Source organism: Hyla sarda, unplaced genomic scaffold, assembly GCF_029499605.1.
Source record: "Hyla sarda isolate aHylSar1 unplaced genomic scaffold, aHylSar1.hap1 scaffold_711, whole genome shotgun sequence".
Taxonomy (NCBI): Eukaryota; Metazoa; Chordata; class Amphibia; order Anura; family Hylidae; genus Hyla; species Hyla sarda.
This window is the reverse complement of record NW_026610731.1, coordinates 1-13,179: the sequence shown is the minus strand read 5'-3', so window position 1 is coordinate 13,179 and position 13,179 is coordinate 1. Positions and strand designations below refer to the sequence as shown.

At 45.8% G+C, this 13,179-nt stretch overlaps 5 non-coding genes across 5 annotated transcripts; all 5 read right to left on the bottom strand.

Moving 5' to 3' along the window:
• Window positions 1-1,950: 1,950 nt before the first annotated feature.
• LOC130344257 (U2 spliceosomal RNA) lies at window positions 1,951-2,141 on the bottom strand. Its single transcript, XR_008883222.1, has one exon. It is a non-coding gene; the product is annotated as a U2 spliceosomal RNA (small nuclear RNA).
• A 2,077-nt stretch (window positions 2,142-4,218) lies between these two features.
• LOC130344328 (U2 spliceosomal RNA) lies at window positions 4,219-4,409 on the bottom strand. Its single transcript, XR_008883285.1, has one exon. It is a non-coding gene; the product is annotated as a U2 spliceosomal RNA (small nuclear RNA).
• Window positions 4,410-6,513: 2,104 nt separating this feature from the next.
• LOC130344316 (U2 spliceosomal RNA) lies at window positions 6,514-6,704 on the bottom strand. The gene has a single exon (XR_008883274.1). It is a non-coding gene; the product is annotated as a U2 spliceosomal RNA (small nuclear RNA).
• A 2,093-nt stretch (window positions 6,705-8,797) lies between these two features.
• Window positions 8,798-8,988, bottom strand: LOC130344304 (U2 spliceosomal RNA). The gene has a single exon (XR_008883263.1). It is a non-coding gene; the product is annotated as a U2 spliceosomal RNA (small nuclear RNA).
• Window positions 8,989-11,074: 2,086 nt separating this feature from the next.
• Window positions 11,075-11,265, bottom strand: LOC130344292 (U2 spliceosomal RNA). The gene has a single exon (XR_008883252.1). It is a non-coding gene; the product is annotated as a U2 spliceosomal RNA (small nuclear RNA).
• Between the last annotated feature and the right edge of the window lie 1,914 nt (window positions 11,266-13,179).

Below are 13,179 nucleotides of genomic sequence, written 5' to 3'. Positions count from 1 at the left end.
CATACCATTATTGCTAAGCAGCAAGACAGGGGCCCATTGCACTCCCACGGGGCCTTTTTAAATGCAATCAATCCATAACCCGGATTTGCCAGGAACCCTTCTTACTCCTCCTACTTGCATGTGACACTGGGCTTAGGATCTGCATAGGAAACACACACACAAGCACACACCTACCTTTGTTGCCTGCAGATGCCTCCTTGGCTGTCCCCAAACGGTATCAAACCAACACCCACGGGAAGCTGTAAGCATAGAGGACATGCCTGCACCCCATTGGACTTACCTGTGTGGGTTAAACCCGGGTTATTTGACAACCTATGGCGGTGATGGTTCTGCTCAGGCAGAGCAGTGCTGATGCTCCTCATAAAGCTGTCGCTGCTGTGAAGGTTCTAGGTGACATCACAAATCCCTATGGTTACATACACAACAAAGCTGGGTTGTTGTTGTTTACACTCTGCAAGGCCTGTGGAAGTGAGTGACATCATAGCACTGTAGTTCTGAGGGTTCTAGATGGATGCAACAATCTCCTGTTGCTTCTATGAAGGCCATAATAGACGACATCACCAAACAGCTCCATAGTCACATACACAGCAAAGGAGAGATGTTGTTTACACCTAGTGATGTCAGTGGTATTGAGTGACATCACAGCACAGTGCTAAGGCTCCTGGGCCTGGACACAGCAGCGGCTGCAATATCTCAACGGAGAATACGTTTATATATATGTGTGTGTGTGCGCGTATATATATATATATATATATATATATATATATATATATATATATATTTCTCCGCCGAAATCACTTTTAAACCCATTTCCACCTTTTTTTCCCTTCTCTTCCTCTTACTTTTTTTTCACGTTTTTTTACGTTTTTCTCCTTTTCGCCTCTTTTCTGGGCGTATTATTCTTCTTTTTCTTCTTTTTTTTCGTCTAATGCATACCCCATCAGTGCAGCAATGCTTATTCAATACCGCCAGCAGATGGAGACACTGGGGGATAATTTTCTAAGGATTTATACTGATTTTTCCTGTCTGAATTTGTCGCACAGAAAGTTGCAGGCCAAATATGTGTGACATTTCTGCGACTTTAGCTTCTAGAGCATTTTTACAACATTATACATAGGTGCTGAATACATAAAAAGCGACTGTTCAGCGACAGACAAGTCGCATCGGCTGAAAGTAGGCCAGAATGTCAGTCCATGTTGGAGCAGGTTTAGATACAGTCTAAAGCATAGATCTCAAAGTCTGTGCACAGAATTTAGCAAGGGCCTCGCACCTTCTGATGCATCAGGTAGGTGCACAATAGCATAGCCTAACCCTCTGTACTTTGGTCTATATTGATGCGGGACATAGACAGCCAGCTGATGACCAATCCATTAGTGCAATGGATGGCTGGAAGCATTTGTCTTTGCCTTTGCAATACCACAGAAGCAATGCATGGTCAATGTACAGCAATGACACACCTGTGTGAACAGCCAGGAGACCCCCCCCCCCCCATGTTATGTTACATAGTTACATAGTTAGTACGGTCGAAAAAAGACATATGTCCATCAAGTTCAACCAGGGAATTAAGGGGTAGGGGTGTGGCGCGATATTGGGGAAGGGATGAGATTTTATATTTCTTCATAAGCATTAATCTTATTTTGTCAATTAGGAACATTCAGCACCCACCCGCTATCAAGGCAGCTGCCTATCATGTCATGCCCTACCTGCACAGGTGTGCTGGCTACTCAAATGATCCAATTAAGGAGGCCATTTAGTCAGCAGCAGCAGAAGTCCTGTGCCTGGACGCTCCAACAGCGGCCAGACACAAGCAGAAGCAGAAGCAGCAGCAGCACCACCTTTTGTTTTTTGGCTGCAGCAGCAGCAGCAGCAAGGCCCACAGGGCTGGCTAGCTGGCTAGCCAGCAAGCAGGTAGCAATGAAAGTAGGAATCTTTCTTTTTAACCCTGTAAGGGGGTGGTGCACTGTACCCGAAGATACTGCCATATCGGGTCAATGCATAGGGCGACGGAAGCAAGCTTCGAAATCGGCCCCCGTTCTCAAAAATCCATTTAATATATGGTCCCCAGATAGGGGACGTATCAGATATTAAACTGATAAGAACAGATACTACACTTGATCTTAGCCAAAAGGCCGAGAAGCGATAACCGTGAAAGGGGCGGGCCCAACAAGGTCCCCTTCATGGGCACTATCACTGCTTGCTGTCAGGGAGGCTGCCAGACAATTTTCCATGCACACTCTGGGCTGGGGGGCAGTCAACCACCAGTACACACAGCAGAACCTAAACCCATACCATTATTGCTAAGCAGCAAGACAGGGGCCCATTGCACTCCCACGGGGCCTTTTTAAATGCAATCCATAACCCGGATTTGCCAGGAACCCTTCTTACTCCTCCTACTTGCATGTGACACTGGGCTTAGGATCTGCATAGGAAACACACACACAAGCACACACCTACCTTTGTTGCCTGCAGATGCCTCCTTGGCTGTCCCCAAACGGTATCAAACCAACACCCACGGGAAGCTGTAAGCATAGAGGACATGCCTGCACCCCATTGGACTTACCTGTGTGGGTTAAACCCGGGTTATTTGACAACCTATGGCGGTGATGGTTCTGCTCAGGCAGAGCAGTGCTGATGCTCCTCATAAAGCTGTCGCTGCTGTGAAGGTTCTAGGTGACATCACAAATCCCTATGGTTACATACACAACAAAGCTGGGTTGTTGTTGTTTACACTCTGCAAGGCCTGTGGAAGTGAGTGACATCATAGCACTGTAGTTCTGAGGGTTCTAGATGGATGCAACAATCTCCTGTTGCTTCTATGAAGGCCATAATAGACGACATCACCAAACAGCTCCATAGTCACATACACAGCAAAGGAGAGATGTTGTTTACACCTAGTGATGTCAGTGGTATTGAGTGACATCACAGCACAGTGCTAAGGCTCCTGGGCCTGGACACAGCAGCGGCTGCAATATCTCAACGGAGAATACGTTTATATATATGTGTGTGTGTGCGCGTATATATATATATATATATATATATATATATATATATCTCCGCCGAAATCACTTTTAAACCCATTTCCACCTTTTTTTCCCTTCTCTTCCTCTTACTTTTTTTTCACGTTTTTTTACGTTTTTCTCCTTTTCGCCTCTTTTCTGGGCGTATTATTCTTCTTTTTCTTCTTTTTTTTCGTCTAATGCATACCCCATCAGTGCAGCAATGCTTATTCAATACCGCCAGCAGATGGAGACACTGGGGGATAATTTTCTAAGGATTTATACTGATTTTTCCTGTCTGAATTTGTCGCACAGAAAGTTGCAGGCCAAATATGTGTGACATTTCTGCGACTTTAGCTTCTAGAGCATTTTTACAACATTATACATAGGTGCTGAATACATAAAAAGCGACTGTTCAGCGACAGACAAGTCGCATCGGCTGAAAGTAGGCCAGAATGTCAGTCCATGTTGGAGCAGGTTTAGATACAGTCTAAAGCATAGATCTCAAAGTCTGTGCACAGAATTTAGCAAGGGCCTCGCACCTTCTGATGCATCAGGTAGGTGCACAATAGCATAGCCTAACCCTCTGTACTTTGGTCTATATTGATGCGGGACATAGACAGCCAGCTGATGACCAATCCATTAGTGCAATGGATGGCTGGAAGCATTTGTCTTTGCCTTTGCAATACCACAGAAGCAATGCATGGTCAATGTACAGCAATGACACACCTGTGTGAACAGCCAGGAGACCCCCCCCCCCCCATGTTATGTTACATAGTTACATAGTTAGTACGGTCGAAAAAAGACATATGTCCATCAAGTTCAACCAGGGAATTAAGGGGTAGGGGTGTGGCGCGATATTGGGGAAGGGATGAGATTTTATATTTCTTCATAAGCATTAATCTTATTTTGTCAATTAGGAACATTCAGCACCCACCCGCTATCAAGGCAGCTGCCTATCATGTCATGCCCTACCTGCACAGGTGTGCTGGCTACTCAAATGATCCAATTAAGGAGGCCATTTAGTCAGCAGCAGCAGAAGTCCTGTGCCTGGACGCTCCAACAGCGGCCAGACACAAGCAGAAGCAGAAGCAGCAGCAGCACCACCTTTAGTTTTTTGGCTGCAGCAGCAGCAGCAGCAAGGCCCACAGGGCTGGCTAGCTGGCTAGCCAGCAAGCAGGTAGCAATGAAAGTAGGAATCTTTCTTTTTAACCCTGTAAGGGGGTGGTGCACTGTACCCGAAGATACTGCCATATCGGGTCAATGCATAGGGCGACGGAAGCAAGCTTCGAAATCGGCCCCCGTTCTCAAAAATCCATTTAATATATGGTCCCCAGATAGGGGACGTATCAGATATTAAACTGATAAGAACAGATACTACACTTGATCTTAGCCAAAAGGCCGAGAAGCGATAACCGTGAAAGGGGCGGGCCCAACAAGGTCCCCTTCATGGGCACTATCACTGCTTGCTGTCAGGGAGGCTGCCAGACAATTTTCCATGCACACTCTGGGCTGGGGGGCAGTCAACCACCAGTACACACAGCAGAACCTAAACCCATACCATTATTGCTAAGCAGCAAGACAGGGGCCCATTGCACTCCCACGGGGCCTTTTTAAATGCAATCCATAACCCGGATTTGCCAGGAACCCTTCTTACTCCTCCTACTTGCATGTGACACTGGGCTTAGGATCTGCATAGGAAACACACACACAAGCACACACCTACCTTTGTTGCCTGCAGATGCCTCCTTGGCTGTCCCCAAACGGTATCAAACCAACACCCACGGGAAGCTGTAAGCATAGAGGACATGCCTGCACCCCATTGGACTTACCTGTGTGGGTTAAACCCGGGTTATTTGACAACCTATGGCGGTGATGGTTCTGCTCAGGCAGAGCAGTGCTGATGCTCCTCATAAAGCTGTCGCTGCTGTGAAGGTTCTAGGTGACATCACAAATCCCTATGGTTACATACACAACAAAGCTGGGTTGTTGTTGTTTACACTCTGCAAGGCCTGTGGAAGTGAGTGACATCATAGCACTGTAGTTCTGAGGGTTCTAGATGGATGCAACAATCTCCTGTTGCTTCTATGAAGGCCATAATAGACGACATCACCAAACAGCTCCATAGTCACATACACAGCAAAGGAGAGATGTTGTTTACACCTAGTGATGTCAGTGGTATTGAGTGACATCACAGCACAGTGCTAAGGCTCCTGGGCCTGGACACAGCAGCGGCTGCAATATCTCAACGGAGAATACGTTTATATATATGTGTGTGTGTGCGCGTATATATATATATATATATATATATATATATATATATATATATATATATATATATATATATTCTCCGCCGAAATCACTTTTAAACCCATTTCCACCTTTTTTTCCCTTCTCTTCCTCTTACTTTTTTTTCACGTTTTTTTACGTTTTTCTCCTTTTCGCCTCTTTTCTGGGCGTATTATTCTTCTTTTTCTTCTTTTTTTTCGTCTAATGCATACCCCATCAGTGCAGCAATGCTTATTCAATACCGCCAGCAGATGGAGACACTGGGGGATAATTTTCTAAGGATTTATACTGATTTTTCCTGTCTGAATTTGTCGCACAGAAAGTTGCAGGCCAAATATGTGTGACATTTCTGCGACTTTAGCTTCTAGAGCATTTTTACAACATTATACATAGGTGCTGAATACATAAAAAGCGACTGTTCAGCGACAGACAAGTCGCATCGGCTGAAAGTAGGCCAGAATGTCAGTCCATGTTGGAGCAGGTTTAGATACAGTCTAAAGCATAGATCTCAAAGTCTGTGCACAGAATTTAGCAAGGGCCTCGCACCTTCTGATGCATCAGGTAGGTGCACAATAGCATAGCCTAACCCTCTGTACTTTGGTCTATATTGATGCGGGACATAGACAGCCAGCTGATGACCAATCCATTAGTGCAATGGATGGCTGGAAGCATTTGTCTTTGCCTTTGCAATACCACAGAAGCAATGCATGGTCAATGTACAGCAATGACACACCTGTGTGAACAGCCAGGAGACCCCCCCCCCCCCCCATGTTATGTTACATAGTTACATAGTTAGTACGGTCGAAAAAAGACATATGTCCATCAAGTTCAACCAGGGAATTAAGGGGTAGGGGTGTGGCGCGATATTGGGGAAGGGATGAGATTTTATATTTCTTCATAAGCATTAATCTTATTTTGTCAATTAGGAACATTCAGCACCCACCCGCTATCAAGGCAGCTGCCTATCATGTCATGCCCTACCTGCACAGGTGTGCTGGCTACTCAAATGATCCAATTAAGGAGGCCATTTAGTCAGCAGCAGCAGAAGTCCTGTGCCTGGACGCTCCAACAGCGGCCAGACACAAGCAGAAGCAGAAGCAGCAGCAGCACCACCTTTTGTTTTTTGGCTGCAGCAGCAGCAGCAGCAAGGCCCACAGGGCTGGCTAGCTGGCTAGCCAGCAAGCAGGTAGCAATGAAAGTAGGAATCTTTCTTTTTAACCCTGTAAGGGGGTGGTGCACTGTACCCGAAGATACTGCCATATCGGGTCAATGCATAGGGCGACGGAAGCAAGCTTCGAAATCGGCCCCCGTTCTCAAAAATCCATTTAATATATGGTCCCCAGATAGGGGACGTATCAGATATTAAACTGATAAGAACAGATACTACACTTGATCTTAGCCAAAAGGCCGAGAAGCGATAACCGTGAAAGGGGCGGGCCCAACAAGGTCCCCTTCATGGGCACTATCACTGCTTGCTGTCAGGGAGGCTGCCAGACAATTTTCCATGCACACTCTGGGCTGGGGGGCAGTCAACCACCAGTACACACAGCAGAACCTAAACCCATACCATTATTGCTAAGCAGCAAGACAGGGGCCCATTGCACTCCCACGGGGCCTTTTTAAATGCAATCCATAACCCGGATTTGCCAGGAACCCTTCTTACTCCTCCTACTTGCATGTGACACTGGGCTTAGGATCTGCATAGGAAACACACACACAAGCACACACCTACCTTTGTTGCCTGCAGATGCCTCCTTGGCTGTCCCCAAACGGTATCAAACCAACACCCACGGGAAGCTGTAAGCATAGAGGACATGCCTGCACCCCATTGGACTTACCTGTGTGGGTTAAACCCGGGTTATTTGACAACCTATGGCGGTGATGGTTCTGCTCAGGCAGAGCAGTGCTGATGCTCCTCATAAAGCTGTCGCTGCTGTGAAGGTTCTAGGTGACATCACAAATCCCTATGGTTACATACACAACAAAGCTGGGTTGTTGTTGTTTACACTCTGCAAGGCCTGTGGAAGTGAGTGACATCATAGCACTGTAGTTCTGAGGGTTCTAGATGGATGCAACAATCTCCTGTTGCTTCTATGAAGGCCATAATAGACGACATCACCAAACAGCTCCATAGTCACATACACAGCAAAGGAGAGATGTTGTTTACACCTAGTGATGTCAGTGGTATTGAGTGACATCACAGCACAGTGCTAAGGCTCCTGGGCCTGGACACAGCAGCGGCTGCAATATCTCAACGGAGAATACGTTTATATATATGTGTGTGTGTGCGCGTATATATATATATATATATATATATATATATATATATATATATATATATTTCTCCGCCGAAATCACTTTTAAACCCATTTCCACCTTTTTTTCCCTTCTCTTCCTCTTACTTTTTTTTCACGTTTTTTTACGTTTTTCTCCTTTTCGCCTCTTTTCTGGGCGTATTATTCTTCTTTTTCTTCTTTTTTTTCGTCTAATGCATACCCCATCAGTGCAGCAATGCTTATTCAATACCGCCAGCAGATGGAGACACTGGGGGATAATTTTCTAAGGATTTATACTGATTTTTCCTGTCTGAGTTTGTCGCACAGAAAGTTGCAGGCCAAATATGTGTGACATTTCTGCGACTTTAGCTTCTAGAGCATTTTTACAACATTATACATAGGTGCTGAATACATAAAAAGCGACTGTTCAGCGACAGACAAGTCGCATCGGCTGAAAGTAGGCCAGAATGTCAGTCCATGTTGGAGCAGGTTTAGATACAGTCTAAAGCATAGATCTCAAAGTCTGTGCACAGAATTTAGCAAGGGCCTCGCACCTTCTGATGCATCAGGTAGGTGCACAATAGCATAGCCTAACCCTCTGTACTTTGGTCTATATTGATGCGGGACATAGACAGCCAGCTGATGACCAATCCATTAGTGCAATGGATGGCTGGAAGCATTTGTCTTTGCCTTTGCAATACCACAGAAGCAATGCATGGTCAATGTACAGCAATGACACACCTGTGTGAACAGCCAGGAGACCCCCCCCCCCCATGTTATGTTACATAGTTACATAGTTAGTACGGTCGAAAAAAGACATATGTCCATCAAGTTCAACCAGGGAATTAAGGGGTAGGGGTGTGGCGCGATATTGGGGAAGGGATGAGATTTTATATTTCTTCATAAGCATTAATCTTATTTTGTCAATTAGGAACATTCAGCACCCACCCGCTATCAAGGCAGCTGCCTATCATGTCATGCCCTACCTGCACAGGTGTGCTGGCTACTCAAATGATCCAATTAAGGAGGCCATTTAGTCAGCAGCAGCAGAAGTCCTGTGCCTGGACGCTCCAACAGCGGCCAGACACAAGCAGAAGCAGAAGCAGCAGAAGCAGCAGCAGCACCACCTTTTGTTTTTTGGCTGCAGCAGCAGCAAGGCCCACAGGGCTGGCTAGCTGGCTAGCCAGCAAGCAGGTAGCAATGAAAGTAGGAATCTTTATTTTTAACCCTGTAAGGGGGTGGTGCACTGTACCCGAAGATACTGCCATATCGGGTCAATGCATAGGGCGACGGAAGCAAGCTTCGAAATCGGCCCCCGTTCTCAAAAATCCATTTAATATATGGTCCCCAGATAGGGGACGTATCAGATATTAAACTGATAAGAACAGATACTACACTTGATCTTAGCCAAAAGGCCGAGAAGCGATAACCGTGAAAGGGGCGGGCCCAACAAGGTCCCCTTCATGGGCACTATCACTGCTTGCTGTCAGGGAGGCTGCCAGACAATTTTCCATGCACACTCTGGGCTGGGGGGCAGTCAACCACCAGTACACACAGCAGAACCTAAACCCATACCATTATTGCTAAGCAGCAAGACAGGGGCCCATTGCACTCCCACGGGGCCTTTTTAAATGCAATCCATAACCCGGATTTGCCAGGAACCCTTCTTACTCCTCCTACTTGCATGTGACACTGGGCTTAGGATCTGCATAGGAAACACACACACAAGCACACACCTACCTTTGTTGCCTGCAGATGCCTCCTTGGCTGTCCCCAAACGGTATCAAACCAACACCCACGGGAAGCTGTAAGCATAGAGGACATGCCTGCACCCCATTGGACTTACCTGTGTGGGTTAAACCCGGGTTATTTGACAACCTATGGCGGTGATGGTTCTGCTCAGGCAGAGCAGTGCTGATGCTCCTCATAAAGCTGTCGCTGCTGTGAAGGTTCTAGGTGACATCACAAATCCCTATGGTTACATACACAACAAAGCTGGGTTGTTGTTGTTTACACTCTGCAAGGCCTGTGGAAGTGAGTGACATCATAGCACTGTAGTTCTGAGGGTTCTAGATGGATGCAACAATCTCCTGTTGCTTCTATGAAGGCCATAATAGACGACATCACCAAACAGCTCCATAGTCACATACACAGCAAAGGAGAGATGTTGTTTACACCTAGTGATGTCAGTGGTATTGAGTGACATCACAGCACAGTGCTAAGGCTCCTGGGCCTGGACACAGCAGCGGCTGCAATATCTCAACGGAGAATACGTTTATATATATGTGTGTGTGTGCGCGTATATATATATATATATATATATATATATATATATATATATATATTTCTCCGCCGAAATCACTTTTAAACCCATTTCCACCTTTTTTTCCCTTCTCTTCCTCTTACTTTTTTTTCACGTTTTTTTACGTTTTTCTCCTTTTCGCCTCTTTTCTGGGCGTATTATTCTTCTTTTTCTTCTTTTTTTTCGTCTAATGCATACCCCATCAGTGCAGCAATGCTTATTCAATACCGCCAGCAGATGGAGACACTGGGGGATAATTTTCTAAGGATTTATACTGATTTTTCCTGTCTGAATTTGTCGCACAGAAAGTTGCAGGCCAAATATGTGTGACATTTCTGCGACTTTAGCTTCTAGAGCATTTTTACAACATTATACATAGGTGCTGAATACATAAAAAGCGACTGTTCAGCGACAGACAAGTCGCATCGGCTGAAAGTAGGCCAGAATGTCAGTCCATGTTGGAGCAGGTTTAGATACAGTCTAAAGCATAGATCTCAAAGTCTGTGCACAGAATTTAGCAAGGGCCTCGCACCTTCTGATGCATCAGGTAGGTGCACAATAGCATAGCCTAACCCTCTGTACTTTGGTCTATATTGATGCGGGACATAGACAGCCAGCTGATGACCAATCCATTAGTGCAATGGATGGCTGGAAGCATTTGTCTTTGCCTTTGCAATACCACAGAAGCAATGCATGGTCAATGTACAGCAATGACACACCTGTGTGAACAGCCAGGAGACCCCCCCCCCCCATGTTATGTTACATAGTTACATAGTTAGTACGGTCGAAAAAAGACATATGTCCATCAAGTTCAACCAGGGAATTAAGGGGTAGGGGTGTGGCGCGATATTGGGGAAGGGATGAGATTTTATATTTCTTCATAAGCATTAATCTTATTTTGTCAATTAGGAACATTCAGCACCCACCCGCTATCAAGGCAGCTGCCTATCATGTCATGCCCTACCTGCACAGGTGTGCTGGCTACTCAAATGATCCAATTAAGGAGGCCATTTAGTCAGCAGCAGCAGAAGTCCTGTGCCTGGACGCTCCAACAGCGGCCAGACACAAGCAGAAGCAGAAGCAGCAGCAGCACCACCTTTTGTTTTTTGGCTGCAGCAGCAGCAGCAGCAAGGCCCACAGGGCTGGCTAGCTGGCTAGCCAGCAAGCAGGTAGCAATGAAAGTAGGAATCTTTCTTTTTAACCCTGTAAGGGGGTGGTGCACTGTACCCGAAGATACTGCCATATCGGGTCAATGCATAGGGCGACGGAAGCAAGCTTCGAAATCGGCCCCCGTTCTCAAAAATCCATTTAATATATGGTCCCCAGATAGGGGACGTATCAGATATTAAACTGATAAGAACAGATACTACACTTGATCTTAGCCAAAAGGCCGAGAAGCGATAACCGTGAAAGGGGCGGGCCCAACAAGGTCCCCTTCATGGGCACTATCACTGCTTGCTGTCAGGGAGGCTGCCAGACAATTTTCCATGCACACTCTGGGCTGGGGGGCAGTCAACCACCAGTACACACAGCAGAACCTAAACCCATACCATTATTGCTAAGCAGCAAGACAGGGGCCCATTGCACTCCCACGGGGCCTTTTTAAATGCAATCCATAACCCGGATTTGCCAGGAACCCTTCTTACTCCTCCTACTTGCATGTGACACTGGGCTTAGGATCTGCATAGGAAACACACACACAAGCACACACCTACCTTTGTTGCCTGCAGATGCCTCCTTGGCTGTCCCCAAACGGTATCAAACCAACACCCACGGGAAGCTGTAAGCATAGAGGACATGCCTGCACCCCATTGGACTTACCTGTGTGGGTTAAACCCGGGTTATTTGACAACCTATGGCGGTGATGGTTCTGCTCAGGCAGAGCAGTGCTGATGCTCCTCATAAAGCTGTCGCTGCTGTGAAGGTTCTAGGTGACATCACAAATCCCTATGGTTACATACACAACAAAGCTGGGTTGTTGTTGTTTACACTCTGCAAGGCCTGTGGAAGTGAGTGACATCATAGCACTGTAGTTCTGAGGGTTCTAGATGGATGCAACAATCTCCTGTTGCTTCTATGAAGGCCATAATAGACGACATCACCAAACAGCTCCATAGTCACATACACAGCAAAGGAGAGATGTTGTTTACACCTAGTGATGTCAGTGGTATTGAGTGACATCACAGCACAGTGCTAAGGCTCCTGGGCCTGGACACAGCAGCGGCTGCAATATCTCAACGGAGAATACGTTTATATATATGTGTGTGTGTGCGCGTATATATATATATATATATATATATATATATATATATATATATATATATTTCTCCGCCGAAATCACTTTTAAACCCATTTCCACCTTTTTTTCCCTTCTCTTCCTCTTACTTTTTTTTCACGTTTTTTTACGTTTTTCTCCTTTTCGCCTCTTTTCTGGGCGTATTATTCTTCTTTTTCTTCTTTTTTTTCGTCTAATGCATACCCCATCAGTGCAGCAATGCTTATTCAATACCGCCAGCAGATGGAGACACTGGGGGATAATTTTCTAAGGATTTATACTGATTTTTCCTGTCTGAATTTGTCGCACAGAAAGTTGCAGGCCAAATATGTGTGACATTTCTGCGACTTTAGCTTCTAGAGCATTTTTACAACATTATACATAGGTGCTGAATACATAAAAAGCGACTGTTCAGCGACAGACAAGTCGCATCGGCTGAAAGTAGGCCAGAATGTCAGTCCATGTTGGAGCAGGTTTAGATACAGTCTAAAGCATAGATCTCAAAGTCTGTGCACAGAATTTAGCAAGGGCCTCGCACCTTCTGATGCATCAGGTAGGTGCACAATAGCATAGCCTAACCCTCTGTACTTTGGTCTATATTGATGCGGGACATAGACAGCCAGCTGATGACCAATCCATTAGTGCAATGGATGGCTGGAAGCATTTGTCTTTGCCTTTGCAATACCACAGAAGCAATGCATGGTCAATGTACAGCAATGACACACCTGTGTGAACAGCCAGGAGACCCCCCCCCCCCCATGTTATGTTACATAGTTACATAGTTAGTACGGTCGAAAAAAGACATATGTCCATCAAGTTCAACCAGGGAATTAAGGGGTAGGGGTGTGGCGCGATATTGGGGAAGGGATGAGATTTTATATTTCTTCATAAGCATTAATCTTATTTTGTCAATTAGGAACATTCAGCACCCACCCGCTATCAAGGCAGCTGCCTATCATGTCATGCCCTACCTGCACAGGTGTGCTGGCTACTCAAATGATCCAATTAAGGAGGCCATTTAGTCAGCAGCAGCAGAAGTCC